The following is a 27,651-nucleotide window of genomic DNA, read 5'->3' as shown; positions in this document are numbered from 1 at the left end:
CAACTATCTGTTTGAGCAAAATAGGAGTACGTAAGCAGTTATCTAGCGCAAAACAGCAAATTATATAGCTCTTCGTTTTCGTTGTCCTTTTGTCCGATACTCATGATTTGTATTGTCACTATCCCTGCGTCGTGAAGTTATAACTTTGTAAACTAAGATGTATATTGTAGCGATACCATACACTTAAGAGTTCATAATGCTTTGTATTGCTGATGTAAATATTGTAAATGCTGTTAATGATGGCGTTCTTGCGATTTCTTGTGATCTAGATTTAAATTTAATGTTTACTATTAATAATTATACGATGTATGCCATGTAAACTTGCTTTTGCCATACGGGTGTCTACCACCCTTGGCATGAATAAATCCTGTTAAATTCAAATTCTCTCGTTTTTTTTTTCTTTCAACACAGTCGGTCCGTATAATATATACTGTCCGTAGGAGTCGGTTAATTCACGAATCGATCTCGCACGCGCGTTGACTTTTCTCGGGGATTAATTTGATGCCCGATCGAGGGTGATGTATTACTTTCGCACCTTCCCGCAGCTGTAAATATATTAGAAATGGTCGAGGTGAGACACGCGTGGGACTTTGATGTCACGTGCAGTCGAATCGCTTCGGAGATTGACTTTTTATTTTTGCCGTACAAGCCAATGTACCAGAGATATTCATTTTTTAAATAATAAAATAACATCCACGCATCAACGCGTTAGTTTTTATATCGGCGTGGTACACACTCTGACAAATCTATTTCAAAGTACCTCGGATTACAAGTCCAAACTTATACTCTGCACATTCAAAAATCAAGACAAGATAAGTATACGTGAGTTCAACGTGGTTTAAAAAACAGCCCTTACCCTTTCCTGTTGAATCCTCCTCACATTGGACGCCATTCATCATCTCGTGCTAGGGATTAAGCAAGATCGGTTCTATAAGAAATTTACCATAACAATCACCAGTGTTAGGACTGAACAATATCGAAAAAAAAAAAAAAAAAAAAAGAAAAAGATTCGTTTGATTTCACCTACGAAAACATCAGCTTTAATCTGCAGAACAGCCCTACAGCAAGCGACAACCGTGTACCAACAGGGCTTATTAGCCTCCAGAGAGCGCACACCGCGGGAGACCGCTCTCTCGCAATAAGTATATAATTATACACAGTTGTTTCTTTTTTTCTCTCCCAATGACGCGCCTCGAGCTGCAAATACGTATACGTAACACTATAGCTCTCGCGCAAAGTAGCCGGTTCCATCGTACTGCAGCTCCTTCGCTAAAAAAGAGCCCGTATATAATGGAGCAGCGCCCCGTCGTTTCCCTGCAGCCACGCGGTTGGCGGTCCCCGGGTGTTAGGCTGCTCGCTGATTTTTGCCGGATTATGATAATACGGTAATTCACGTAACAACCGACCGACCGGCCCTGACCCTCTAATCGGATCCGATTTAAAAGTGAGAAAAAGGGAGCGAGGCAGAGGTGCGATTAAAATCATCGCCGTGGCTCTTTGCCACTACGAGAAGCGTGAATGAAACGTTGAGAGGAGCAGGATACGGGGGAATCGGATCAAGGGTGCTGATGCAGAGACAACGGGGACGCTCTCTGGCGAGTTACTTTTTTTTTTTTTTTTCAATTCTACAAGGGCGATAGAGATGGCCCGACTAATCCACTTGCGTGACACACGCATTGTTAACCCTGTATGCGAGTTGGTTCCTTATGTGCCCCCGTTGTGTTATACTTTGCGTACGTTTTATTATTATTATTTGTACAGTATAACTGTTAGAACTTGTTGATACTGGATTGTAATTTTACTTATGTTATAGGAACTACTTGCTTATACCGATCAAAGCAGTGCAACTTGCGCGTGTCAAATGAACAAAAAGTACTATTATTGATATTATGGGTGAAATAGCAAAAGTTTTGAACCCAACCTGCAACCCTTACGGATAATCTGTAACGAAACCCTACCATTGAACGACCGAATAATACAAAGATATGATTAGTTGACAGCAGCTCATCCCTTCTCTCCCCAATTCATCGAGCCCAACGATAAAAAAAAAAAAAAAAAAAAAAAAAACTTCCAACTTGACGAAGCGAATGAAGTAAAAGAAGAAACAATATGCAAGCGTATCGCTTAAAAAAACGCAGCGCACCCCCCATCCGCACGTGCTCAAAAACGGTCGGAGGTCAGTACGGTACCCGAAGCATCGAGATCGGGAGCCAAAGTGGCTTACAAATATAAGTACACAGCGAGACATGCATAACACTACTTGATGTACCTTGTACCTATATACGAACATGGAGAGTCAGTCGTGCACTCACATAGTCACATTGGGCTCTGCTCCCTTTAGGAATCGCATGTATATACACACACCCGGAGCGAGTGTCTCCCGGTACATGTATTATACAATAGGCGCACGAGGACGGCGAGGACAACGGCAGCCAAGTCGCGCGACTGCGACCTCCCTCGGGCTACCCATGTATATACATACACACCGTATATATGCATGCAGGACCGGTAAAGGTATACCGAGGGGGGGATGCGCTCCCTCTCAGCTGGCCCGCATTATGCACGCCCTACTGCTCCATTCGACATCCCTGCTGGGCTTGCATGCATTTTTCCTGGCTCTCTCCTCTCTCACGTACGTGTACAATCTATTGTACACGCACACTCCGGGTGACGTGTTCTCTCCTTTTTTTTGCACCACAGAGATGCCCGGGTCATGTGTGCATGGGACGGGAGAGAAGAACGGGCTTATTAATTCACAGCGTGCGCGATTCGTAACGCAAGCTCGGCTGTACATGTACGTGTGTATATGCATGTAACAATGTCCTTCTGGCCTTCCCTTTTTTTTTTTTTTTTCTTTCTTTGCTGGTCCACCGTCGTAAGTGTTGTGCACGAGTCGGGCCTGTTCTCTCCTTGGGACCTCCGTGGTCTTTCGGCCCATCAAGGACTGCTACGGGGTGTAGGTATTTTCCTGCTGTTGTTGTTGTTTCGAGCAACCCTTCGTAATTTTTCGACCTGCGCTCTCTTTCTCCTGGGTGGTGGAGTTTTAACGGAGAAAAGATGAAAGGAGAAAAAGAAGAGGGATGACCGGAGTGCCGAAAGCCGCTGACTTTGTGACTAGCCGCGGGGAGTGGGTCCGAAGAAGAAGAATCGAGGGAACACGATGCTTCGGACGTTCTTGGAACAAACCTCCGCGTGTACCTCATACTGCCGATCTGAGACTTTCTTTTCTTCCCTCCGTCGTTACTTCTTTTATGGATTTTTTTTTCTTTTTTTTTTTTTTTTGGTCATTAACGATCGTCTTTGAGAGCTGATGCGTATCTTGAAAATCTATTACTCTTCTCAAAGACGTCTTATGATATCCTTCCCAGTACTGTACGATAGTCGTCGAGCTTGACAGTCCAACAGGTGCATAACAAGACTTACTGAATTATGCACAAGTCGGTTCGAAATACCTCACTGTGATAGTGCATCGTCAATTGTAGCAAAGTAAATAATTGATACAAAATATACAAGAAAAAAAAAACATCACAACACGGTAGCAGGTGTTCCAGCATCTTTTTTTTGTAATTCAAAAACGTTTGTAACGAAGAATCAAATCAACACAGTTAACGTACATTTCCATCCTACAAAGCATCTTACGTAATACCATGACCTGCATAGCATCCAGTTAACGGTTACATAAATTTTACTAGCGTGTAGTATGGTGTACGCGCACCAACGAAGCGAGAAAGGAGTGCAAAATGCCCGGTATTGTATTACATATGTATACCACGAGCTGTGTGAATAATATTCTCGAGCAGTCGGTGCCTCAGACTTTGTTACACAAACGCGTGGATAGAGTTGAGTTGTGCACCCCCGTGTGAGCCTTTGTGCCTCGATGAATAATTGATTTTCATCGCTCCGACGCAACAATCCCGATACTCGACGGTAGTAATTTTCCACGCCGACCCAATACGATGGTCCTCTCTAGTCCATAATCGGAACGAAGAAAAAAAAACGGCCCTAGCATCATCAGCAGTCCCATTAATGAAAAAATAAAGAAAAAAAAAACACATTTTTTCCTACGCCACCTGCTCGATCTCTGTGTGAGTTCTCATCGACGGGTCATGGTGTAATTCCAGTCTCGCAGGAGTATAAGCCCCACCCTGTCTTTTCCCCAAGGCACGGGATGATGGCGAACCCGATCGATTTCCAGTCGAGATTACACGGACATCGAGAAGAAAGAAGCCGAGCTCCGCGAGGGGCAATAATCAACGATGGACGGCGCCGTCGCATTAATCACCAACCTGACGCCCCAACCGATCGATCGCGGGAAAATCGAGACCACGGAGAGCCCCCCAAAAAGAAGAAGCCGCACGCGGTAACCATAAATTCGGCCCGAAAAATTTTGCAGTATAAGCACGGGCTGACGCGCTTTTTACTTATACCGATAGAGCCATCCCTCGCGCGCGATTCACAACCCCTGCGGTACCTACCCCCCTTGGTGCAACCGTCGGCGTCATCATCGGCGCGCGACGTGAAGTGCCATCTCGCTTTCGAGGCCCTATACTTTTGTGGAAAATGTAGCTGATGCGATACCTCCACGCAAGCGGCACACGCACAAACGGGGGACCACCGTGGTACAAAGGCAGACTTCACGGTCGCGGCCGGGCGGAGAAAATCAGTCCTGGCTTTTCTCTCCCTCTCTCGGAGGGAATAACGCAGAACCGGGGCGTCTCGCGAATTGGGGGGTCCCATTTGGAAGCGAGTCGCGTCGCATCAGGGATTATGCCCTAACGACGCATCTGTTCCGGCCTGTGTCGGTCACGCACCGATGATCGACCTGGCGCGTGTATAGGTAACATACACACACGAGGTGTACGTGTGTACGTGCCAGCCGGACGGAGTCCTGCTGCTGCGGCCGAAATTAGTTCTATTGTCCGGAAAACGAGCCCTACTCGAACGTCAAAGGGGCGCCGCTCGAACGTGAAAATAAGGCCCTGAAAGAATTAATCCCGGTAAATATAATTATACACACCTACGCACCCGATAGGTGTATACCTTTAACGAGAAAAATGTAATTACAAAGCGAGTTGTGGGAAAATCGATCCGTGGAGCGAGAGAAAAGCGAGAATACTACCTATATTGTACATCCCCGGAGAGAAGTGAATCGCCGTCCATGCAGATATATACCCAACTACTCCCAAAGTCGTTCATTTATTAAAACGACGTGTGTATAGGATACGGGGCTGGGGTGTCTCTCCGCGTTTGTATTATGCATATCACTCGCGCGCCGAGCCGACACCTACACACTTGCATACACTCCCATGCCCACCGTGTATAACGTGCCTTTACACCGTACGCTCACCCATATACGTATACGAACTATAGTTGGAGCGAAATAAATATTGAATCCACCAAGTACCTACATGTAGCGAAGCTATACCCTGTACGCGTGTCTCTCTCTCTCTCTCTCCTGGCTTTCATACCTTCTGATAATGACAATGTGCGCGCGAGAGAATCGAAATAAATGTAGCTTCGCATATACGTATTTATGCAGCAGATACTTGATTGCCAATACACTGTACATTTTTATGGACTATTTTTGGATATCGCGTAGTCTCCGCGAATTTGAAATTCAATCCGGGGGCAGGACGCGAAACCAATTATTGCCAACTCTCCGTTTTTGTTTGGTATAATCGGTGCACTATCGGTATCGCGATAATATAAACTCGGTGATCGGTATGAGGATCGTGTAGCGCGGATACCAACGCGTTATTACATTGGATGTCGTTGGACGGAAGAAAGCGAGAAGGAAGTGCTTTTCCCGACATCCGTATATACAATGGTACAATCTCGTTCCCCAAATCGCGCTCCTTCGGCAAATAGGTGAGCTCCTCTTGACGAACAATAGCTAATTCTCCACCGAATAAGCCTTGAAATCCCGCTCGAGAGTCAACATCCGCACCTCGGAGAGAGGGCAAAACAAAAAAAAAAAAGTTTTCAACGGCACATACATTGTTATCTCGAGGCGACGATGCCCCCACGTCAAATAGTTCCGTCACGCATACGCTCCTTGTACAGGCATCATTGCGTAAGCGATACGTATCTCTCTCGGTTGCTTTTGCAAATCCAAAGCTCGCAACGTTACAGGCGAAACATTGGACGACCAAGTGAAATGTCGGTCCAACGATAAGAGAGAGGGACAGGGCAAACATGTTGGAAAAGAGCAATGACAATTGAAAAAGTCGCATGGCCATCAGCACGAGAGAAGAAGAAGAAGGAACGACGGGTGGGCAACTGCAGCATGAGTGTCGTCGTATAACGAGAGAGAAGCAGCTGTCCTATTTAATAGAGCAATAAAGACGCTGAATGGACCTTGATTTATGCACCTCCCATTATTAACGGCTTACGGGGGGGCGCGCGCGTGTTCGTGCACCACCTTCGACCTTCTCCTCCTCCCACTTTGAACTTTACTCGTCCTCTACTGCTGCAGGAGCACAATTCCTACTTTTTTTTTTTTTCCATCCAAGGATGTAAGTTTGCGTGTCATTCCACCTCGAATGTATTTTGATTTATCGACGGGGGTAGACGTGGGTGCTAGTCTGAGGTTGAATTTTCTGCTGAGGTATAAGCTTATACATGAATGTCCGTGTGCCGAGAGGCACGGCCAATCCAGGTCAAGTTTGTCCCAAGCCTCCTAATCCGCGGCAAATGAGTCGCCGAGAGCCAAAGAGACGCACGTTATCTCTCGATCCAGCTCACAGTCGCGGGGGAAAACTTTCGAAACTCTTTGGGCCGGTTGTTGGGGGGGCTATATATGCGTTTCCTCCGCGATACAAATCGTGCATGCGGCGGGGAGAGGAGCAAAGGACGGACACTCCCTATCGGTATGGGATCGTTAAACAGTGACACGACATGGCGGAGTAAAGACGAAAGGTACGACAGCAGTGACTCGAAACGACGATAAAGAGATATCCAGCTGACGTATATTCTACGTGTAGGTGGGTGGGACCGAGGACACTTGACATTACTGCCTGCGGGGATTTTTTTTTTTCCGCACAAAACGCACGGATGCTGCTGCATATAATGTTTGATATGGAATCGTGACTCACCTCGCGGGGAGAACCTGTTTGTCAATCGTATGGTCATACATCTAGTAAAATAATACAATACTAATATTATATGCAGCAGTAACGCCAAGAGTGAAATGGAATGCTCATCCGCATGGAAAAGCTGTCTATGGATGAGATTTACTTTGCTGTTTCTGCGGATCGGGCGACGAGACTTATTTTTTCCTCTGTCCTGTGGGACGAGATCTTTTGTCCACTTTTCGATGGGTGTACTCTATGCAATTAAATCGTCGCAAGCTCCGTGTTTGCGTATTAAGTTTCGCGGTCGACAGCTTTCCCCAAGTGCGGCAAACAACATGCCGAAGCTCAAAGTTACAAAATTACTCACGAGTCAAATATTTGTGGTCTCTCTCTCTCTCTGCAGGCGTGTGCTAATTGACGCCAGAGCCTCTCTCCCCAAACTCGCTCTTCCGTCCCCTGCAGGAGGGTCCAAAACGTTAGTCACAGGCCCGTCCGTCGTGATGTTTGGCCTTAAACAGAGAGGGTCAGCCCCCCCCCGTCCCTGATTAAAGAGCAAACACACCGTTTGCTCACACAAGCGGGAAGGCCTATACACATGTATGGCCACTGCCTCGTCCACTTGCACGTTAATGTAGTCAAGTGAGAGGAAAACAATAGAAACTCTCCCGGGCTTGATTGCTCTCGCTGCTCCCCCCCCCCTCCTCCGCGAATTATGACCTTTGATCAGAAATCACAAAAGTGCATCGCGCTATGTTGCTGGCGAAGCTCTTTTCGCCCTCGCTTTTATTTACCCCTTGTGCCTCTTTTTTTTTTTTTTTTTTGTCCTGTACTGCAGCGTTGCATTTGTTCGAAGAGAGCGAGTGCGTTTATCGGCTGGAAAATAGGCATCGGGTATAGGGTGTGTTCAAGGGTGCAGAGAGCAGGGGATGCGAGTAAACAGCAAAGTTGCGCGTTGAATGGAAGGGAATAATTGTTCGAGCTCCCTGAATTTTTTTTTTCAAGTTATACTTACTCGTATAATAGGAGCTTTATAAAAATATAAGCCTTGTTTTTTTACTGAAAAACTCGAAAATTTAATTTACATCAGTCCATACAACTAAACATTTGCACGCGTTACCATGATGTTTGTTTTAAAGGCATTTTTTGGCAATCAAATGGCAAATCCAACTTAAACTTCGATAACCACCGAGCGAGCAACGAGTATATAGAGACGCACAAAAGCGTGCCCGCGTGCTTACGCCTTATTTATAAGTGTATCAGCGTATTTACTTGATGGTCTTGATTTAACTATAATTAAAGTACACTTACTTATTAACGTTGTAAACTATTTAATTTTTCGAGGGCACAACGTACTTATTAATATTTAGAGCCTCGATTTGTAAGTATCACAAGAGAAAATTTTTCGCTAGTATATTTTGCGACTTGAGCTCGGCTTTGTAATTTTATTTTATTGTACCAATCGAGATACCATTAAAAAAAAAAAAGGATAATTATATCTCCTTGACATCTTTTGTATCAAATATATAATTTTTATAATACAAATTCCAAAAATTAGTGTAGCCATCTGATCAGTAGCAAAATTTCCCTTGTTCATGTTATTCGTAGTAAGATATTGCGATGTGTAGGTACAGTCAGTGGAACGTCGATCTGTCCCTAACCCTATTGTGGAACTACGGCGCGAGGCACTGTTCTATAGTAGGGTCTTGAGCAGATCAACGTTCCACTAAGTGTACAAACTGGGAAAGTTAAGCCAAGCCCGAAAAATTCTTTGTACTTCAAGTGAGAAAGAATTCGACAGAAACAAGTCTCTAAGTCTTTATATGTTTGTTTAAATAATTAATAGCAAAGTATATTTTTTACGATGTCGTTTTACAAGATTAGTGAAACGTCGGACTATTTTGACTGGACTCGCGGCATTTTTCATCGAAAAGACTCAGTAGTTACGTCACTTTTTTAAATAATCCAACAAATGTATGAACTTTTTAAAAGGATTGGATAATAATTTATTAATAATTTTTAAATTCTTATCATCGTTTCTTTCATTCAAATCTACGTACCCCTGACATCGTATGCAACTGCTGGGTATTCAACGCTGGCTAGTGTCATTTTCAACCGCCAGGTGGCAGACCGAATCATACTGAAATCTCACTAGTGAAGAAATCAAGTTTGGTTTATAAATTAGTGTTCCGAGGCACCAACAATTGTGGGCTAATACTTCTCAGAGGTTCGCCTCCGGCCTGATGTGACAACTCGGCTGTCTGAAAGTTTTTGCCATAGGGCCGTAGTAGGTCCCGATCTCACCCGATGATGTCTCGACCCGTTGGGCAATCCCTCTCGGGAAGAAATCGGCTTCCGCCGGTATCTTCCGATCAGGGGGGCCAACACCAGGGCAAGCTCATCCGGTGAAATCACAAAATAAATCAAAAATAAATACCCTCCCCTCTTAGGAACCCTTCCCCAATCAAGTACAGGTAAGAATAGGTGCAAATTCTAATCACACCCGATCACACGTGTGAAGTTGTGAAGAGATTTGACAGCTCGGTCAGATATAATAATCTGAACTGATGCAATTTTAATTATATTACAGGTAAAAGTATCTGGCATTGTACTTTTATAAAAAACTTTAATTCGATCAAGAATGTAAGCTTACGAATTTTGGGTAGACACTGTAGACAGTATCTAAATGCACTGGGAGTCTATTGGGAGTTTAATTACTTTTGGAAGCGAACTCGCATTATTGGGGGGGGGGGGGGAGGATCTAACGTGAATATCGGTTTCGATTTACGTAGTATAGTACAAACACAGAGCGCTCCCCAACAGACGAGTAAAAGGAGCCAAGGAGCGTGCAGTGTGCCTACCTACTTACACTCGATACCCATCGAACCCTGTATGGGTACCATGGATATAGAGTGCATCAGTGGCAGCCACTTTTGTGGCGTTGCAACAAATACGAGGTGCTTAAAAGGGCACCGCACATGGCTCTTCTCTCGGTGCAGAGAGTGAGAGGCAGCGCAGTGATGCAGTTGTCGGTTCGCCGTCACGTGGCAGTTATAAACAACGCGTATATACTTAATGGCCGATTCGAAGGTTTCATTTGCTCAGCTGCTGCAGTTCTGGATTTACAAAGTACGCCTGTTCTCCCCCCACCCCTCTCTCTCTCTCTCTCTCTCTCTGGGTACACGTACTTGTTGTATGAAACAGACAATCTCGTTTTTTTTCTCTTCTATCGTCAGAGAGATTTTTTTAACGTTTAAGGGTGGAATATATTTGATTTGCCGAGCGTAAGGGATGATAGCTTCTCTGTTCTCGTCGGGGGTGGGATGAGATGACAAGCGGAAGGGGTTTTTGACGGGCTGTATTGGATTTCCAGAGTTTGACGGGATCAGTCAAGTGCATTTAGACGGCTGACAAGTGCAGTGTGTGTTTGCGCTTATTGCCATGCGTTTCTCCGATAACACAGAACAGGGTCTGTCACCGAGTCACTTTTTTTCTATTGTTTTGGTCCTACGAGTTCAATTTTGATTTTACTGGAGATATTGAAACTAAAATTTTAAACAGATTAAATAAACTCTTGGGTGCAGTTTCTCCTATCTCTCGAGTTTTTTAGATTACATGCCTAACGATTATTGCAACTTAATCTTTAAGTAGTTTGTCATAGACTAATTAATGTCTTACTTTCAAGGGTTCAATAAGTTTAAATCAATTATTTATCAATATTTAGATGATATTAAGACAAGAAAAGAAAAAAACATCACGCTTTCAGGATATTTTCCTCGTTGTTATACGCATTCGGGGCAATATGAAGATATACGAAGACACGTGGAGGTGCCATTTACGGATGAGACACCGTAGCTCTGGAAAAACCAGCAAAAACAAGAAGAGAGGAAAATAAAAAAGGGAGGGGGAGGAAAATAGCAGAAGTGCTGTGTTTAGTAAAGTGCGCGCGTGCCCAGAATTTGGACTCGCTCTTTGCCGGGCCGATGATGACGAGGACGAGGATACAGAAGCTACGAGGAAGGAAGGGAGGGAGTTAATTTAAAAATGGCCACGTCGCCCTGCCAATGGAACCGGAAGAGCTGCTCCACCATCGGGAAACAAACGAGTGAAAAGCCACCGACGAAAATGTGAAACGAAAAATGAAGAAAAGGACCGAGACAATTGGTGGACGGTTGCTTTTTGCCTAATTGAAAACGAGGCTACATTTTTGATGATTTCCACCTGAAGGAAGCACAATACAGCTTTTGTAAAAATAAACAACAACTGTTTAATTCAAGTAAATAAAGAAAAATAATATTTCATCTATTTAAATAATGGAGTGGATTGACAATCTCCACACGTCATCACTGACCATTATTTTTCCTTAAAACACTTGAAACTAGAAGCCACTCGAATACGAAAAAATCCAGCTCCTCGAACTACTCGTCCAAAAAACCTTGAGACGTAATACCATAATGATAAAAATCTCGGCTTCCCACCCCTCAAAAAAAAAAAAACAAGTAGTACAATGGTGCAGGAACAAGATGTAGCATCCGTATCTCCGATTGTACGAAGGATGATATCCTCCAGTCACGCTGCCCCGAGCTATCATCGCTGCTGGGCTAAACCAACTTTCCATCTTTATAATTAGAGTCGGGATTCTCCCCCGTTTCCAACCCGCATATTACTCTTGGAAAACACATATACCAATCTACAGAGAGAGAGAGAAATAGTGGAAAAAAGAGAAGGAGACACCCGGAGCACCGGAGTAGTGGAGCAGAGCTCGTTTGCGCACTCGAGTCACGTAAAGCAAGAGCAGCCACGCGCCTGCGAACACGGCCAGACGCCACCGCTATACATACAGCCCCGCAGATGTACCTACCTGTAGCTATACACTTTCCTCGAGTTGGACCCCCACGAGCGTATTACAACTACGTCTTTTCTATACCGTCGTATAAATACGTGCACCATGAGCCTACCGACAAAATACATAAGTTGGCTTTAACAGGAGGAAAAAGGAGAAAGAGATTTTTACCGTCGATTCCATGCACGCAAGGGCATTAGCACTCCAGTCGAGAGGGGGAGGGCGGTCGAAAAAAGGGCCCAGCCACGCGCCCGCTCGGCTTCTGTTGCTCTGTGTACTTATGCCGACTTCCTCCTTTTTCACCGAAACTTAATTTACACACCATACACGCGTGTACTTTATACGAGTGCACGTACATTGCATAATAACATAGGACTCGGGGTTGATACCGCCCCCCATTCTCGTTCGATGCCCCGTCATTCATTCATCGTCCGGTCCCGTTTTTATAATAATTTTGCACACAATATGTTATACTTTGTAACTCGCCAACAGTACAGCCTTTTGCCGGCGATTCCAACGAACGCCCGCGCGTGCAATATGGAGTTTGATAAATTTCACGAGGAGGAGGGGAGGATATGGTACACGCGCTATTTTCGGGGCACGTGGATTTATTATTTCCCAGGATGTTGGGAGGGGGGGGGGTGGTGTATAATCGAAAAATGCTAATTTTAAGTAAGTCGGCGCGCGCTCCCTCACGTACACACATACAGTAGCCAGGAAGAGGGTGGGAAAGGGAGTGGGTGCCATTTATATTGCACAACAGACGGCGGACGATTTGTTCCATCCGTGAATGGGTTACTCCGTGGGTCGTGTTTATTACACTTTTTTTCGCAAAACCATACAATGCACGTCTAGGTAATGTTCAACGAAAACATTTTCCACTAATGGCACCTGGTCCATAACGATCAATCATCAGATGACATACTCGCGGTATCGTGACGGACCAAATCGACTTCAAATGTCGTTCTCGTCTGGAGGGCCAACAATTAATGCATTACACAATTCATGCCAACACCCAGTAAACAAACTAATTTCAAACTGCTGGAGAGGGGAGACGCGTTGATAAATCTCCGTCCCGATCTTCTTTGTCTCTCGGCGACGCAGCTCCGCCTTTTCTCACACGACGCTCCCGTCCGTCCCTTCACCCCTCGGATGTTATACCAGAATAGTTCGGCGCGGAGGGACGAGGAAAGAGAGGCAGGGAAACGTTTACAAGCCGCGACGTTTTACGGCTGTAGACCGAGCGAATAATTATAGTTTGCTTTTGCGAGCAGCCGCGGGGAAGTGTGTGCCCTATACCCTCCGACCCCAGCCGCGTTTTTGCATCTGCCGCGCGGCTCCGTTTATTGATTCTTCGTAATATGTTTCACTTTTACGGACGTCCTCGACGCGAGTGTTTTTCTTTCCCGTGCTCCCGAGGTGTTGAAGCTCCGCATATGAACTCACTTGCTACTGGGTAAATGTTTTCTTTTTTTTCCAGAGACTCACGACTGGGAGCCATTTTTCTAGCTATAGGATGATGTGGCCCATCCACGCGTACTTGTACCGATTTGAGGAAAATAAAAGCACACGACTTTCGTACCATCGACTCCATTTATCGATCGGTTGTCACGCGTACATTTATGATCTTTACCATCCAGTATTTAATTTGTTGTTAGTTACCTTTGTAAATTTCACTCTAAATACATACAAATACGCAGATGCTCGATTCTTCTCGGTTGACGCGTAAAAAGTACTCACGCGCAGAACTAAGGGGGCCCTTCACCGTTCATCCGATGCTATATCGTGAGTCCCTGCCCGACCAACCGTCTCTCTCGTGGACCCGCCTTACTTGATCTGTGGGTAGTTGTTGCCCCTCTTGGGGTCAAAAGTTTTTGTTCACTCATGTGAAAGAGCAAAGGTGAGCATATACGTATGTATGAAAAAACTATCGACTCTCTAATACAGAGCGGTAATTTGTATCTGTATACGATGCCCCACGTTAGCAATACGAAACTGATGATTTGTAATTTTTTTTATTTTCTCCTCCCCTCTATACTAACTTGGTGACGATTATAGCACAACGCGCGATTGCACAATGGCCAAAACGTGTTGGTGTGTCGCGCGTCGATTTAAGCTTGACTTTTGTGACTTTTGTTGAGAGGATTTTTCAAGTAAGGAAAAGTCGTTGGTGCGACAAGAGATCTAGGGGGGATTATGCATTGAATAACAGTCTTACGGAATAAAATACGTAGGTATAGGTACATGGCACACAGATCTCGCAACGGCAGCCTATACGTAATACCCCAAGGATCGGGTACATATTTTTACTGCACCGTTTCAACCACCGGAACAATAATTTCATCCTCACGTTGTCGTTTTCATCGTTTCTATTTAAACATTTAAAAAAGTATGCAGGTACGTCTTGAGGAAAATGATAAATAAAAAAGTATTACAAATAAAAAAAAAAGCCATCGTGAATCAATAACCCAATTCGATGTCGATTCACGTCGCGGGAGTAATCCCCAATAACCCAGCTCGTACAGGGACGCGGGCGCAAAGTGAAAATTCGGATCCTCGGAAAAATTGAATTTAAACACCGGCTCCGGAAAAATCGATCGGCCCGCAATTCCACCGTGGCCCGGAATTTGAAATGAGGCCGTGGTAACTGCTCGACAGCCCCTATACTATGGTCTCTGGGCGCGTATATAAAGAGAGGGACGAATGGAGTGTATATAGTAGGAGTGGAGTCGAGGGTCGGTCTATGCCGAGCGGCTGGCGCGCAAGCCCAAAGACTCCGAGTGCTCCGCTTTAAGACACCTCATGCACTGGACTCCAAGTTATGCACACGTACACCCTCACATCGCTCGAGGCCATATCACATAGGGGACAAAACGAGAGAACCGAGTGATATTTAAATGCGAGACGATGAGGTCGGAACAGATGATATAGTCAGTTAGTTTTCCCTGTGGATTCTTGCAGTGCGGTGGTCGTAGAACCTCGTGGGGAACGAGTTCTGGGTTTGCAGACGTATTTCGGTGCAGAACTCGGGGAAGTATAAGTATGCCTATCCATATTAATTACCCTATTCATCGCGTATAGCTGACGTGCAAATCACAAACACCGCACTTCAGAAGACACATACATACACCTACGCGAAAGATTACGATGGATAAGTTATCAATAGCCATATGTGCACGGAGCTCTTCCGAACCCGGGATTCGACTAAACTTCCTATGACCGCTCGATTGAATTTCTGCCATCGATATCATCGATGGAGAGTCCGAGCAGCAGCTTGAAACTCAACACCGTGCATCCGTACGCGTGTTACCGTAAGGGACACCCCAACGCCATGGATGGCTGGAAGCAGGAAAGGGGAAAGATGAAAGGACGACTGCGATCGATTTCCGATGCCATACCGATCATCCTTAGAAATCTAAAATATATATTATTATTATATTTTGGTGCCTAAAAATGAGCTGCATTTATAAACATTAGCCCTCGCACGAGATCGATTTTTCAATTGGCTCGGGGGTGACAACAGGGTGTATATACATCAGGGTAGTATTGGTAAGGTCGATGAGTATATATTTGAGCGCATCGTTGGCGGCTGAAATTGGGTTTATTGAGGAAGTTCAATGAAGCCCGCGCGGGTGATGTCGCCTGCAGTGGAGCTGTTTTCACTGCTCCCGCTTGGGAAAATTTTCAGAGCGTGTCTATTGACTGGAGGGCTCCGTTGCGCGGGAGTTTGTGTAATCGATATCGCTCGTTGCTAGGGTCCTTGAATTTTAAATTGAAAAAAAAAATAAATAAAAAAAACAAGGACCCGGGTTATTAAAAATCAACACAAAAATACACATTGATATTTTTTTACTTACACGAGCATTTCTACAATTTTTGTTCCAGGTAAATATATCAGTCGCAGCATCTACGTCAAGTATACTTATTCTCCACGATAGCTTTGGTGAGTCGTCTACACTATAAATATTTTAAAAAACCAGTACTATGAATACCCTCGCCAACGAGCTCTCGTATCCGAAAAACTCTTGATATTTCACGGGCCATTAAATTCAATCGACTCGGCAATTAATCCCTCACGCTTCCAATTAATTCCGCGCGAATCGAAGTAGGAAATTAAAAAGCGATCGCCGATACTCCGGGCCACCAGAAGAAAAAAAAACCCCAACCCCACCCCGCACCCTATACCTCCCTGTTAAGCGCTCGAAGCACCGTCCCCCCCAACTTTCAGCATGAATGTACAAAAAAAAAAAAAAAAAAATAGTTGAAAAAACCAAGCTGCCCGTAATAGAAAAAAAAGAAAAGCCTATAGGTCGGAAAATCGAAAAATTCCACCCATCAGAGTTGCAGGTACAGCTAAATTGCGCGGAGCTGACTGAGGCACCGATGAAAAAAGGGCCTACATGTAGCTACTGCGATTCTGCTTTGGTTGCGATCCAGCTCCCGCGTGTATTATGTGCGTGTGGGCGGGCAGTCGTTTGTAACGAGACCGTTGGGCTATAGGTTGTATAACGGCCGATAAAACTTTCCAAGCGTAACGCGGTTGTTGCGTTATTACCGCTACCGCGCGCCACTGTAATAAACACTCTGGAGGTGTGGGCATGTATTATATTATGTGTCGGCGAGATGGCACTTTGGATTGCACTTCCTGGAATCTCGTCGCCTCTGTTGCAATTTTTAATTGTTTTCCTGTGCTTGGAAATATAAGAGTCATTGGGGGATCCCTTGTCGATAGGTAACAATTGAAACGGGGAAAAATTAATTGAGCCCATCAATTGAAGTCGTTGTGCTTTTGAGTTTGTTGTTGAGATGTTGAATTTCATCGATGCTTGGATGCGCGTAATTTATTGGAAAACCCGACGAGTCGGAAGTAAATTTTTTTCAAAAAAGCACACAACACGCGTACGTGATTGGAAAATTCAAAGAATTTTCCTCGTACATATTTGTTTCGGGCTTTTTCCGGTGGTGTAGATCGAAAAATCCAGCTCGGAAGCTCCAATTTCGCGGGCGGGCATACCGGTACTGGATTTTCATCCGATCCCGACGAGTCTCTTTTGGATACACGCTGTTCGACAAAAGCCTCGTGAAAATTCCTTTGGTCCCGGCGATGGAAAAAAAAAATAGAAAACCCATTCAGTTTCCGGTCGAATAATTCCACTGAAAATAGCTTGAAAAAAAAAAAAATAAAAAAATTTTTTTTCAATACACCGTTGGATTCCCGGATTGGTTTTTCTACTCGGTAGACGATGAAGAACCCCTCAGATTCTCTATTCGTACAAAGTTGTCTCTGATGATACACTGTTATCACGCGTATGCTGGCAAAGACATTTTTCTTCAAAAAAATTACCTCAACGAAAACGTACAAACAAAGTCAATGTAGCAACCTACGGATCACTTCTCGCAGAATTGCCAGGTACACTTATATATTATACTTGGAATATTATCATCTCTGCTGCTTACATCTTGGTGTAATGTATGTTGTAATTCGAGTACGGCCAGTGCTTATAAAATGATGTGAAATCAAAGCAGCCCATACCTATCGAATTCTTCGCTTATCAACGTGAATTTGATAGGCTGTATGATTAATCACGCATTCAATTCTACGAATTTTCTCATTCCCACAAGTAATTTCATATTTTGCACACTGCTTGAAAGTGATTTTCCACGCCTTTTCTTTGATTTACACTGAAAAAAAAGTAATTACCATGCATTCGTAAATTAATTGTTAAGGAAATACTGACGATTAGCCACGCTCATTGTTCCTAAAAACCAACTTTGCCGGTCTAAAAGAGCACCGAACGAAAATTATCATCGCCAACATCAGCGTCGAGCAACAGGATCGGCAACAATAGCATCACGTATACGTACCCACCTAATGCCAGTAGCGAGCTCGGATAATGTATACACAGCAGCTCCCGCGCCTCCTCCTCCTTCTCCTCGCGCTACTTGGTAATTCCACGGTGGTATTCTTCGACGTCGCCGTCAGCATCAGCCGCCTCTCGCTCTCTTTTCCCTCCCCCGCACAATGTGCTCCCGTGCAGCCGAGCGCTCCAGTCGGTATATATATATATATATGTACATCCGCGCGATTATTAGCTCCTCTCTTCCGAGTCTTCGTGATTAATGCTTGGGCATTCTTCGGGAAAATTGGACCCGAACTTCATTTCTTTTTCTTCCTCCTTTTTTTTTTTTTTTTTTTTTTTTTTGCACATGCTAAGTTATTTTTGGCATCTCTGTGTCATCTATGATTTCTTAAATTCCTGATTACAACAAACGTTAGAAAAAATTAGAAAAACGAGCGATAAGAGTACAAACTATTCCACACCTCCTCAAACGTACTTTCTGTACCCAATAGACTCACGGAAGCGCATCCTCCTCACCTTGGCGTAGGTGCACCAATATATATATCCCCTCGCGCAAAGGAGGCGACGGCACATCGGAGAAAGGAAGGGGGAAAAAATGGAACCAAGAAAAGAAACGTCCCCGTCGTCGACGAGAAATTCGCCCATACTCTTCTTCCGTCCTCCTCCTCCTCTTGCGTGTCGTCTTTCCATCCGCCTGTTATTCTCTGTAGCGCGACTAAATGCACGTCACGTGCTCTTCCCCAGAGAGAGAGAGGGTGGGAGACGTGCGTAAGGCGCCTGCATGATGAAACTTCACAGGAGCTTTCCTCTCTCTTCCTCTCTTAATCTCATGCAGGCAAACTTTGCGAGAACATCCGGTCAGTGACTATACATGAGCATACGCGATGACGAAGCACAGTAGCGAACAGGCCCAATGAGACACGGGTTTGTGCAATTAGCACAGTGATGAATGTTGCAAGGAGTGGGTGGATCTCCGCTGCTTTGTTACTTTTAAAAAGTAAAAATATAGACATACGCGGTCACTCTGAGGGGGAAAATTACTTTTCTCTCGCATCCCTGGGAAGTACAAGGTTTTTATACAGGGATATACTCGGGGTGCTCGCAGCGGAGGGTGGTGGAGTTTGACCAACTTTTGTGTACTCGCGTATGGTTTGGAAAAAAGTTTGGTCTTGATTCGTAATATGATTGCACGACTTCATCTCTTACGCAATCGTGCACAGGTTCGAAGGGATGGAACAAACGTCGAATGGGGCTCGCGATACGACCACACGCAGTTCTCGATAAACATCGTCTTTGGCAAAGGAAAAAAAAAACAATGGTATGGTAAAAGGCCGTATAGGACGAATGGGTATATACAGATATCAATAAACGCGGGACAAGGACCTCGCTTTTGCAAAGGATAAACTGGAGGAAGAGAGAGAGAGGAAGTGGAAGGGGCTGAAAAAAGACAAAACGTTGTTCTCGTGTGTACGGAGAGAGAGCGAGATGAGAGGCCGTTTGTGTTGTTATGTATAGTTTTCGATATAGTTGCGTGCAACGCGAGGATGCGTTTTTTACGCGCTTATGTATACATGCATCGACAACTCGACGATGGCTTGTTACGGGAGAGACAGAGAGAAAAACTCTGTTGCAGTGCCGTGTCGGGTCGTCCTTTTTTTTCCAGAGTCCTCCATTGCGAGAGTGTGCGCGTAAAAGCGAACGGTGCAGGAGGAAAGGACGAAGCGAGGTTTTACACAAGTGGACGGTTCAAGTGTGCCGATCGAGCGGTGCGATGTAGGCGAGAGACCAGATGAAAGAGCGATATAACACAACGCGCGGGGATACGCATCTCGAGAGGGATGGGAATTAGGTGGGATTGCCATCGACAATTGAATTTCCACGGGGCGCCAGCTTCTCTCTGTCTCTTATACTCCTCTTAATAATGGATAATAAACGTGCCTTGCGTCGAGTTTTAGATGAAAAATCGGGTTAATTAGATTTTACTTTTTTTTTTTTTTTTTTTTTTTCATCCCTCCTATGGGGTGGAGGAGGAACTGCATGCCAAGTGCCCACTTGGTACGTCAGATGTAAGTTTATTACGCGTTGAAACATAATCGAAGAAAGAAACATAAATGCACTTACTGCGTATACGCGCAAAATGTGCGTAAAAACTGTACGTATAGCAAAACCGATCGAAAAGAGATAAAACAGAGGGAAGCCGTGGATATACGGGTATACCGATCGCCGAGATGTAAAACGCATGGGCGGAAGTATTTCACGCGAAGAAACTGTTGTGCAGCGCACAAACACACGCGCGTGAGGTATATCGAGTCGCGCGATAATCACCGGAGCTAAAGATAAATCGACAGATAAGTAATCTCTCCCTCCGTCTGTAAATAGGCGTGCGTGTGCGCCGTTGTCCAGACTTTTTTCTGGGAACAGCTTTATACTACGGAGCCTCTGCCTATGTATAGGTGTGGACTCGGTGATGTCGGTTCTTGTGCCATTAAAAAAAAAAAAAAAAAAAAAAAAGAAACCAAACAATCGGCTCTCATCGTCGGGAAAATTGTAACTCTCGCGCGGGCGATTTCCCTTGAGAGTATCGCGCGAGGCAGACGTCGGGAACTTTTTTTTTGTGTCTCCATTCGCGGATCCATTTGCAAATATATACTGCAAGCTCGAGTTGTAGTCGTCTAAAAAAGAAAAATAATATAATATAATGGCACCTACAGTTTTAGTAGCGAAAGTATTTTAGGATACCTATTTATGAATCATGTAGGTAATACAAACAACGTGGCGTTGAGCGATATCTTGAACAAGCACGTATGGTCTGATTTTTCATGTAATTCTGTCTTCGTCCCCCAATAGGGTCAATTTAAATATGGCACCTTTTTTTACTCTATTCCTCACATCTGCGTTATCACGTATATATATATATATATATTTGTATTTTTTTTACGCATACCTGATGATCATCAAAAAAGATGAGGGGCGTTGCTAATTGAAAATTCATTACTCATGGCATTTTCTTTTTCATTTACGAGACGCTGCCACGTAATAACTTGTCCTTCCGAAAAAAGGAAACCAATCCCAACTGTCCAACATTTTCATAGACACGTATATATGTAGCCCAAGCCACTCGAAACTTTCTCACGCACACGTGTGGGGCAAAAGTGCCGCTACGACTGTCCCTGTAAACTGAAATGCTTACACACGAGCGATCGGTCCGTACATAGACTGTGTGCAAGCACGAGTACGTACTATATATGTGTATGGAACGATTCTCGCATAAACTTTCTCATGTGGAAAGTCGTAGGGGCAAAAAAGGAGAAAAAGGGGGATGGCAGGGCTAGGCAAACAGCTTGTGTACGTAATAATATATACATTGGCACGTATAGCTCGCGCATAACGCCACCCAGAGAGGACATCAGACGGATATACACACAAGGGTATATACGTATAAGTAATATACCGTACAGGGGAAGTTGAACAATCGGCACACATATGACATAGAGAATGAGAGGGAGGGAGAGGTGACGACGGCTTTTTGCCACATGTCGCGAGTTTGCGCTCGCGTTACAATATACATGTACCTACAACAGCGTATATACCTACGTGGTACACAATGTAAAAGTCGGCCAGCGGCGAGACTCGCGTTGAATATGTGCGCGACGATAATACGATGTATATAGGAAAATATAGAGCACGGGGAGGAGGGATGACGGATGGAGCGCATGAACGAAAGACTTCGTGACTGCAATACTTGTATCGAGTGCACACGTGCGATGGCTGTAATGTAACAATCGTTCACGTACATGAAAGGACGCGTGCGTAACAGATTTTTGAAAAATTTGTCTAGCTCCGCTCGCGTACTCGTAATAAAATACCCAAGGCCCATCTGCAGCGGGACAACGTGAATGTGCGCAAATCGAAGACATAAGTGCCACACTCGCGAGGGACTCCGGGATTTCGCGAGCTGGTCCTTTTGTTTGTTATACCTATACACGGGACAAAAAAAGCCCCCCCGCAAACAACGAAATCCGTGTTGGTAAATCTTGCACGCAAAACCGATGGCCCGCTGTTGTGCGGTCGCTCGCGTTCCGCCTCAAAGCCTCCGATGTTTCTGCAGATACGCGGCCGCCGCAAAAGGGTGCAGTTGGTGCCGATAAACAAAAGCGAGCGCGTGTAAAAAAAAAAAAAAGAATGGGCCCCGGATGAACGAGCCGAAAGCGAAATAATGGAAACATGGGGAAAAATTGCATACTGCAACTGTGGAGCAAAAAACAAAACCGAACAACAACAAAAAAATCAAAGGCGTATCGCGTCCGATCGTTTTTTTTGCCTCCCGCGGTTCTCGCGAGAGAGACACAGAGAGTGCCGCTTGCTCGCGTAACTCGCGCGATTTGTGTGTGTCCACGTGGGAGAACTGCCGCACCGACAAACAACCCCTCTTTTTTTTCTTTCTTTTTTTTTTTTTTTTTTCCTCCGCGGAGAGTTTTATCGCTGAACCAGCTCTCGTCTTTTTGCGAGGCAGAGATTTTCGCGCTCGCGAGCGTATATCTGTTTACGCGAAAATACGGCGTCGCTGTTGCACAGCTACAGCGTGTCATTGGAAAAAGAAGGGTAGCGGGGTTGGATGGGTATAAATTTTAACGAGGAATTTTCCCGGATGCTTCTGCCCCCCTGGAACAATTAATTTAGACGCCTCCGCTTTCACGGGAGGATACACCAACGGTGGCGGCTAGCTCTCGTTTCAAACAAAAGATCCAAGCGCGCGATATCACAACTCATTGTGACCGTTATAATTAGTACCCCCACCACCCCGAGTTCTCTTGTTTTCATATTTTAATTGGCGCGGAGATTTTTGTTCACATCCCACGCGGACGAGGTTGTTATTGAATTGATACCCGCCCTATTGTTTTTGTTTCATCAACGAATATGTGTTGCTCCGCTGCTCGCGTTGTCAAATACGTACATTATACGAACATACATACACGAACGCGGTATATTAAAACAAATTGACAAAACGGACATTAATGGAAAAATAACTGGACGTGCGCACAACACGACAAGGGGTACAGCCCTGATTGCTGCTGAACGAATCTAGCGAAAATTAAATTATAATTCATCCCCCCCGCGCGTCGAACGAATCAATCATATTTAGGCCAATCGGAGCTGTCCGAGACTCCACGCGCTTCTCTCTCTATCTCCCTTATCTGGGGCCTCGATTATACACGCACACGGAACCACGGCTGAAGTGAATGATTGCCGCGTACGGGCCCCCCTTTCAACAAACCCATCGCCGAGCAAACAACAGCGAAAATCCAAGGGCCCTTCCTCGCCGATCGGGCGTGTAGGTATATATACATCACGACCGGATGTCGTTCTGTGTCTTTTAATCCGCGTAATCCTCCGGCAAGCGGAGAAAAGCATAACCGAAGCTTCCCTTCTCTCTCTCTCTCTCTTTATATGTATATACACTTATATACGTTGTCGCGTAGGCGTTTATCTCCCGGCTTGGCGCTTACAAGCCAAAGTGTAAGGGAGAATAAGAGGAGGGCCATTATGCCCATCTGCGGAGCGCTACGGTCGCGTAACAAGCCGCAATTGAAATACCGTGCGCGCGCGCGTGTGTGTGTGGGTAAGCGTGGAAGCTTTCTCACCCATGCACCCGCAGCTTTCGGTCGCACACAATTGGCTCTATTGCACGTTGTACGTGTACACACGCGGGCTCGGCGTCGCGACACTGCAGCCTCTCTTGTTGTTGTTCGGTGTGTCCAGTGCTGTTGCGTTAACGCGCTGCATTGGCGCCTGGACCGCGCTTAGCTCCTCGTGTTTCCTGGAGCTCGGACCAAGTGGATTTGGCGCTTGTACGTACACATTGTTTCTCCCCATGGCAAACTTTGGTGCTCTTGTACTGGAAAAGCTGGGGAAAAAAAGGAAAGCTCCTCGCTTGCGTACAAGGTCTTCTACCGTCCTCTAATGATCCATTTCCTGCATGAAATGGCCACTTTTTTTACGACGATGGTTGTAGGTGTCATTGCGTTTAACAAACCCACAACAATTGGACCACAATCGTTGGTAAAAGTTTTCAACTCTCGACTGGACAAATCCTTGGTCATAATGCGTATACTACGTTAAAAAGGGCAAAATCGTACAAACTCCGCGTACGCACAGCACACAGTGGGTCGTGTATTATTATACGGTAAGTACGGCTCGTCGCTTCACAGGCTCGAGGCGGGGGCGGCGAACTCTCCCGTACTCCGTACGTATACGGAGCATCAGCCGTTCGTCATGCGCCGGTAAACATCGCGCCGCGCGAAAGCGTACAGTTGTTATACACAAATATGTACCTTCTCTCTAAAGGGGCTCTCTTTTCTCGATCGTATGAGTACACACGCACGCGTAGGAAAAAAGCATGTACACTCATATTATTGTGTATCTCGCGAGGATATTGTAATGGTTCTCTGGAAGGTTGGGCGACGAGGTTCTTGACATACGCGCGTACAATTATTTATGTACTTGAGCTCGCGGGTATACTTGAAAAACGACGATCGCGGTATGTTTGCCAGCTAGGATGAACAGAGATTTCGTCAGGAAGGACGATCGAGGACACGGAGCGAGGTGATGACGGATTGTTTGGACAATAGGTGACTTTTTTTGTTTCTCCCTGCGAGATGATTCGGGAAGGAGTATAGTTTTTGGTTGATGAGTTAAAAAAAAATACATGTGGATTAGAATATATGGGAGGTTACAGAGAAAGAAGAAAAAGGGGGGGGGGAGAGAAAGATTCACGAGTGCGAATCGCCGAAAGTGCTTTGCAGCTCCCGATGGAAAACGAGCCAGGCTCGTGTATGTATAAGGAAGAGCAACGAGGCCGAAAGGAAAGGAAGAAACGGAGAATGGAAAAACACCAGTTGGGATCCACCCCCGGAATTAAAGATTCGTCGATCGGCAACTGCTACTCTCGAGCTTGGGTACACAAAGAAAAAAAGAGCGAGAGAGAGGGAAGGTCCGTAGGAGCCCGAGAGAGAAAGGCCGTGAATTTAGTGCATGTTCCCGTAGAGCTTCTCCTCCCGGAGGAAGCGAGTGCAAGAAAAGAGATTGAGGAGAGCCCCGAGACTCGGGCCGAATGTTTAGATCGGTAGCCGGCGATAGGATGGCCCTTCCCGAGCTCGCTCTCTTCCTTCCCAACTCTCTCGGAGCATACACGTATAACTTGATTTTTTGCTTGCTCGTGCCCCCCCCCCCTTTTACTCCGAGATCGTAGATCCAAGCTCGCCGGGGCAATTGTTTTAAAGAGTCCGATGCTCGTCCTTGTGCATTAAAGTGGAGCTGTAGCTCTTCTTGTCAGTGATTTTTAGAGTTTAAGTGCAAGTACAGCTTCCAAGAGAACAATTGCCAAATGCTTGTCTTGATATTACTTCGTCTCGAATAAAAGCTCGAAGTCTTTGTGAATTTGGAAGGTGTCGAAGATCTCGAGAATTATTCCAGCAAACACCCAGTGCTGAAACGTAATGAAACTCCTTGACTTTTGTAAATACATTGTATATCACCTAAAAAATGTAATCAGCATACATCAGCCCCTGAATCCAATCAACTGTTCCTTGGCCAGTGCACGGGCAGCCAACCTAGAATTCAGTCCACGTGCATTTTTCCATTCCGGCTTTCTAATGATTTCGTCGATCCATCGTGACAACGGCAGCCCACCAACTAAAACGAAATAGTCAGGCACGCGACGGATACCGTCGTAGTCGTCTACATCGTTCTTATCTGGAGGGAGGGCTCGCCGCATAACTGTCCCGCATATTTCACGTGCCTCTCTTCCACTGCCCGCTCTGCCCCCGCCTATATACATCCACGTACACATTTACATCCTCCTCTTCCTCCTTCCTTCCTACCATATATGCATATATATATACACCATTGGTGTGTGGTAGTAGTAGGCAGGGTATAGGATCGATTGCCGCGTCGTTGTAGGTAGTACCATGGTAGTAGTCGCGGGGGGTTGGGATGAATATTTTGCTACTGCAGCCTTGCGCGCGAATGGAACCCTCATCCACTCCCACCCACCACCCCTCCTTGCTTCTTTATATTCCGAATTTTTTCGCCGCCTGTGCTACTCGTGGTTTTGATTTTCCTTTTTTTTTCGTACCGTACGCGTCGGCTATTTTTTCCTCCACGCTGCATCTGGAGTTTCGGTAATTTTTCATGCGCCAGACGGAGGATTATTTGTAATTCCAAGCTCCCTCGACTGGATTGGAATGCTCGTCGGCTCGTGTGATTTTTACCAAGTACACACTCGAGGATTTTTCTTGGCGGAAATTACGCGCTGTTTTATTTACGTGAAAATAATTGGTACAAACTCATGTGACTGGCGTGTCTGTGACAAATCACGAGTATCAACAGATACAGAAAGTATATAAGCAGTAAATGGGTTTCATCGCCTTTTACTCACCCCATCGCAGTTGAACCTAATTTTATCTCCATCCGTTAAACTCCATGAAAGTTTCACTTGATTATAGTAACCAACAATTATCGCCGTTTTTGCGACCAAGTCCTGATGCTCTCAACCATAAATTAACACGCTCCATTCAATTTTTCCGTCGCAGTACGGATGAAAGTCCCATCTTCTCCTTTCATCCTGTCGTCATGAATTTCCATTGGCAGAGGTAGCAATTAAATAATAATACGCCGTAAATCGAGGCTGAAGTTTTCATTAAACAACAATATTCCCTAACATCATTGGAGAGAAATCGTCGCTCACAATTAAATTTTTACGTCGTACACCACACCAAAGCACATCTCCTGATGTACGAATGCAAGGTGGGACTCGTACAATGTATACACCTGACACAAACTCAATTTCCATCGATAAAAACTTTTCGCATTCATCGACGCGATCCACGCCGTGGTATGTATCACACAATATACGTATACGTCGTTAGTTATACGAGAGCCACAGAGAGTAGTACTTATATGCATGTGTATATAAATAACTCATTCATTTGGTTAAACCCCGTTGCGCTTTCTCCGGTGCTATATTTGGTGGATGAAAGGTACGTGCACGTGTATATGTATACATAATGCAGTGTGGAGGATGCAATTAACGCTGTACCGATGATGCGAGACCACCGGCCTGTACAATTAAGGAACTCACGTCCATTGTCTGCTGGTGAATTCAATAGCTGCTTAGTGCCACCTGTGTGTTTTCCTTGTACCGTATTTTTATTTATTTCCTTTTATTTTTTTTTTTTTTATGGTACTTTTAGCTATTTCACAGCAAAGGGGGGGGGGTACATATGGGTCTCTGGGAGAGGATTTCTATGGTACCTTGGAAATCTTAAAGACGTTGTTTGCTGTACTTCAGTACTTTGCATGGTCAGTGTTTGTATAGCTGCACACGTGGCAGTAAATAATACAAATAGTATATTTCGGATGAGCTGAGATAAGACAAAGGATCTATTTATATAGGTGTAGAATCCTTGTAAGTTGCCGAATGTTCCACTTTATGGATAAAAATACACCTCCTGCCGATGAAAAAACGTTTGTTCCTGCATCAGGTAGGCAAATGGCCTTTCACGTCAACAACTCTATGGTCCTTCTTCTCGAGTCGTGATCCGAGCCATCATCACCAGTCACGCGTATCCACGAAACTCCAGCCAAGCCTCCCATGCACAGTATCCACGGCAAATACAGTATCCCACAATAAAGCTGCCTCATCAGAGAGATATCCTTCGCGATCGGTTGCTCCCGATTTATACCCTGCACGAATGCACAACCATTCATTCCCCCGTTTCTTCGCTCTCTGTATATGCCCGATCGTGGCACACACGTAGAAGCCAAAAGGAGAACGAGAGCATATGTACCTACGTATTATACGTGTGCTGCACGTACA

The 27,651-nt window shown here is 45.1% G+C and overlaps 1 protein-coding gene across 1 annotated transcript in view; it reads left to right on the top strand.

The window, feature by feature from the left end:
* The window catches only part of LOC106635902 (discoidin domain-containing receptor tyrosine kinase B), a 155,339-nt gene that overhangs the window by 29,049 nt on the left and 98,639 nt on the right, over window positions 1–27,651 (top strand). The window lies entirely within an intron of this gene.

This window comes from Copidosoma floridanum, unplaced genomic scaffold, assembly GCF_036245765.1.
Source record: "Copidosoma floridanum isolate Cflo_tuat_1 unplaced genomic scaffold, Cflo_Japanese_pri ptg000014l, whole genome shotgun sequence".
Taxonomy (NCBI): domain Eukaryota; kingdom Metazoa; phylum Arthropoda; class Insecta; order Hymenoptera; family Encyrtidae; genus Copidosoma; species Copidosoma floridanum.
The sequence above is the reverse complement of the archived record's forward strand: the minus strand, read 5'-3'. Positions and strand labels throughout refer to the sequence as shown.